Here is a 4,849-nt window from a genome sequence, read left to right as displayed (position 1 = left end):
GGCAGGCGGATCTCTGTGAGTTCGAGACCAGCCTGGTCTACAGAGCTAGTTCCAGGACAGGCTCCAAAGCCACAGAGAAACCCTGCCTCAAAAAACGAAAAAAAAAAAAGAAATAGATTGCATAATGCTTTATTAACCTTGAATTTTTTTAAACGCTAATGAGAAAGGAACAACGGTGGCAGAGACATGTTGGATAATAGTAAAAAACTTCTGAATTAAATGAGCCAGTATATTTCAATGATGTGTTAACCTTAGTATGAAAACCAGGAGATGTGCTGCATAGGGGAAGGGGATTCACTCTTGTTTCCACAGGAGAAGAAAAGCTAAGGATGCCATCAAAATTAATAAAGATTTGGTTTGAAAAAGAGAAACATCTTGAGACAGAAATAACAGCTCATCCACAGAGGTGACAACCATACAGGTGGTAAGAAAATCTCATAGGGGTTGGGGCAGGGTTCTGTTATTGTCTTTGCAGGAAAATGTTCATCTTCAAAATATTGAGAGACCTTGGACATCTAGATGCCCAAAGAAGAAAGATAACTATCCAGAAAAGATCACCAAGTGGCGAGAAATCTGACTTATGGGGACAGGTCATCTGCAGAGTAAAATTTCATTACCTGAACATGAATATATCTTTACTTAAAAATTAAAGCTGGCTTTGGCGTTGGACAACTGCTCTGTCCTTTTCTAAATTCAAGCATATTATTTAAAGAAAAATTTAGCTTCTGTTTCATGTCATGAGCCATCTGGTATGGGACAGAAAATGGAAAGAATTTAGGAAAAATTTTACTTCTCTCCATATCATTTTTGTCTCTATCATAGCTTTTGTTGAATATATGTCTATATGAATAATGTTTGTTTTCCACAATGAACAATAAATTTTCCTGCAGTAATCTGATGTTTCCAGGAAGAAAATGGGGTCCCACAACAATGATTGCAGCTGGTTCATATGACGTCATGATGCTGATAGGGCTACTTTAAGATCTGTTTTGGGTACCAGCTGCTCAAGATGTTTCCTACTTGGTTAGCTGAAATGGTGTACCGTCTTACAATGTTCTGGCCAGAACTTCAAGTATAAACTTCAGAATAAAAACCCTATTGACTTTTCGAGACAATGTACAATTATACCAGACAGTAAATCTTGAAACTTAACCATTGTTTTAGTTTTATAGAATCCCATAGTAAGAACATTACCCCCATGACAGTTGGAAGTAATTCTAGAAGACGACGTCCCCTCTACCAACAAAGTTTGTCCTTAGGGTTAGGAACATCAATTAGGGGTGATTATAACTGATATAGGATTGGGGGTTAGGGTAGAAATTGTGTAGGCTCAGGGATCTTTGAAAAAAAAGAGAAATTGGATGGGATAATAGATAGATTAGTATGAGCTTACTCACACTAATAATAATAGTGTGATAGAGTAAATACTTGTGAGCCTTATTTATAGACAATTTACATTAGTATAGATTCTTGCATATTGATACAAATTCAAATTATATTTGTTATATTGAATATGCACCTATTTCTGTTTACAACACTTGTATAACTATGCAAAGTTATTTTGTCATAGTGTATGCATATATGCTTCTACCTCTGCTTAAGACATTTTGTATATTGATACAATTTTAGAATATATTTATCATATTGCATTATACATTTCTAACTCTGATCAAGATACTTATACATTGTTTACATTTTGAGGTCATTGTCCTCATTTGCTGCCTACTTGTTTAAAGATTGTTTATGTTTTAAAATGGGGTTTTGCTCTTTAAACCATATAAGTATTAAGAATTATAGGTCAATAGTCATACATGTTTGTCACAGTTAGAGTTAGACTAATCAAGTTCTTTAGATATATAGAGATTGTATTCTACATAGACAGGTAATCTTCAGCCACTTCAAAGAACTATGGAATATGGCATTTAAATAACTTAGCGTTGAAGGCTGGAGAGATGGCTCAGTGGTTAAGAGCACTGGCTGTTCTTCCAGAGGTCCTGAGTTCAATTTCCAGCAACTACATGGTGGCTTACAACCGTTTGTAATGGGATCTGATGCCCTTTTCTGGTGTGCATGAAGACAGAGCATTCATGTACATAAAATGCATAAGCAAATAAATCTAAAAAAATTAACTTAGGCTTTTGTTGATATGAAACATAATCAATGCTCCTGGTAGCACCAATCTATTTTCAAGAGAATATTGGACACCCAAGACACTCCACTTGGAGCTTGTTTTCTTCTTGGCAAAATTGTTCTTTGGGCAAAGAACTGCCCATGCCTTGCCTGCTGACAAAATGCACAGTATCTGGACAGGACAAGTAAAAAGATACAAGAAAAAAGACTGTGAAAACTTGCCAAGACAGGGTAAGATGGTTTTGAAAATATTCCTGCCTCTGAAAATGGTCTGTCAGTTACTCTAGACCTTAGCCAAAGCCAATTCTTCCAACGATGCAAATGAGACTTCGGGTGATTGCTCAGGTAGCCAGTTGTCTCTGTCATTTATTGCCCATTTTGAAAGTTGCTTGATTATGTTTCCTGTTTACTCAAGTATTATTATTTCCCTTCTTGGATCTTTGATGGGGTTGAAGACTAGATAGTTGTAGTTACTTTCCTTTCATGACTTAGCCAAGCCATTGCTAATACAAGCCTTAGACTTTTTAGTATAGGATAACTATTAAAACATTTAGCATATGTTTCCTGCCTGTTGTTGTTTATGCTGGTTTTAGTTCTAATTTTTATACTTGATATTTGTTCTTATTGTATATAGTTTTGTATTAGGCTTAGAACTCTTTTTTTTTTTTTTTAGACAGAAGAGTTCTGTGAGAACTCCTTCAGCCAATAGCCTTTAAGATACCAGCCCACTTGGGTGTGGTCTCTTGTACTATAAATGTAGACATAGAGTTTGTGTGGCTTCTCTCTGGGCTGTTGAATTCGGTTCCTGTCCCCACTTGTGCAGAGGACCGTGATCTGTGGGGCTACCCCTAAATAAAGAACCCTTCATTATACTCAATTCTAAGCTAGAGTGGGACTACTTTATATAATCCATCTACAAAGATGCTTGCATCAGATTGGCCTGTAGGCTAGTCTGTGGGGCATTTTCTTCATTAATAATTCACGTGGGTGGTGCCACCCCTGGGCAGGTGATCCTGAGTTGTATAAGAAGTAAGCAATGGGAAGCGAGCCAGAAAACAGCTTTTTCCTACAGTATCTGCTTCAGTTCCTGCCTCAGGTGCCTGCCCCGACTTTCCTAGATGATGAACTACAATCTGTACGATTATAAAGACCCAGGATGGAAGGATGTCTCAGTCCTTAAAGGCTCAGCTCACAACTAAAAATATAAGATTAAATAGACCCTCTCCTCCCCAAGTTGCTCTTGGTGATGGTGTTTATCACAGCTGAAGAAATAAGTTATAGAGCTGGAGGGTGTTTTTGCAATAAGAAGAAATGGAACCTGATGCATGCTCCAGCATGGGTGAAATCAAATAATATGCTAAACTAAAAAACAAAAGCCAGACCTAAAAGTCCATGGATTATGTGATTCCGTTTATAGGAAATGTCTATAACAGTAAGCCCATAGGCAGAAGGCGATTGGTTGCTCATAAACTGGGAGCTTTGGAGAGATGATGTATGACTGACAACAGAATGAGGTTCCACCATGAAATGATGCCAGGGTTGTAAAATTGTGTTGATAGTTGATATATTGGTTTCATAAAGCTGATACAGTTAAGCACCTATATGCTTGTCTATGGTTCTTGGAGGTTTTGAAATTAGCAATGGCTTCAACGGGGCTGTTTTGGCTTCTTCCTGTAGGTTCTGGGTTCCCCTGTCTTTTAACTTGATTCTCCATCTTCAAGGCGAGCAGTGTAGTGTCTTCACCTGCCTGTGACCCAGACACTGAGTCAACATACCTGTACTTTCAATTTGAGGAGCCTCGCGAGGGACCCACCCCTCAAAAATCTAGAAAAATCTCTGGATGATCAGCAACTTTCCCCAAACGCGTCAGCCGGAAGAGCAGCGGGCCATCCTCCTTCTCTTCACCTGTTCCTGTGGCTGTGGAGTGGGAACCCCGATGAGCTGTGTCTGGGGGCTCCCTGTCATCGGGCCCTTTGTGTGAGCACACCTGGAAAGACAAACCATGGAGCCTTTGAAAATCCAGACTGTCATTTTTTGATATGTGGCACAAGCAATCTTGCTCTCCCCACACTCTTAACTTCTGAGCGGCGGCATGGAGATGGTAATAGAACTTGTTTTCTGAAATTAATTGAGATAATTCAAGTGAAGCTTGTCGCACACAGAAAACACTGGTTTTATAATGGTTTATTTTGCTCCCGATGATGGTTATGTCCTGAGTCATAGTTTCTTCTTCCGAGGAATGGGGCAATGACTCCTGCTTGTAGTCTCGCGGGGTTATTGTTGAGGCTCTAACAAGCTAATAGCCTAGAATGTGTTCTGAGCGGGAACAAAAGCTGGGCAAGTGCAAAAGGTGATTGTGATTCTTTGCAAGGGATATTTAGCTCCCTGCAGACTCCAAATTATGCAGGGTCAGAGGAGCCCAGCTTTGCTACAGAGGATCAGCTCTCCCCTGCGGGCAGTCTCCTTGAGGTACCCCTCCAGTCTCTGGACACACTGGGCAGCTCTTGGTGGATAACTCAGTGCCCAGCTGCCTCCAGACCAGACAACTCTGAAAACCAAGCCCAGGAGGGCAAGTTGAGTTAGCGAGAGGCCAGCAGCTCCAGAGCGTGTACTTCCGGTCCCTGGGGGGTGGGGGTGGGGATAGTCTGGCACGGATTGCTAACTCTCCTTTTGCTTAAAATGACTGTGGTACTTAGTAATCTTTTTCCACTAAATATCC

This window comes from Microtus ochrogaster, unplaced genomic scaffold (genome assembly GCF_000317375.1).
Source record: "Microtus ochrogaster isolate Prairie Vole_2 unplaced genomic scaffold, MicOch1.0 UNK1, whole genome shotgun sequence".
Classification (NCBI taxonomy): Eukaryota; Metazoa; Chordata; class Mammalia; order Rodentia; family Cricetidae; genus Microtus; species Microtus ochrogaster.
This window is presented reverse-complemented; position numbering follows the sequence as displayed.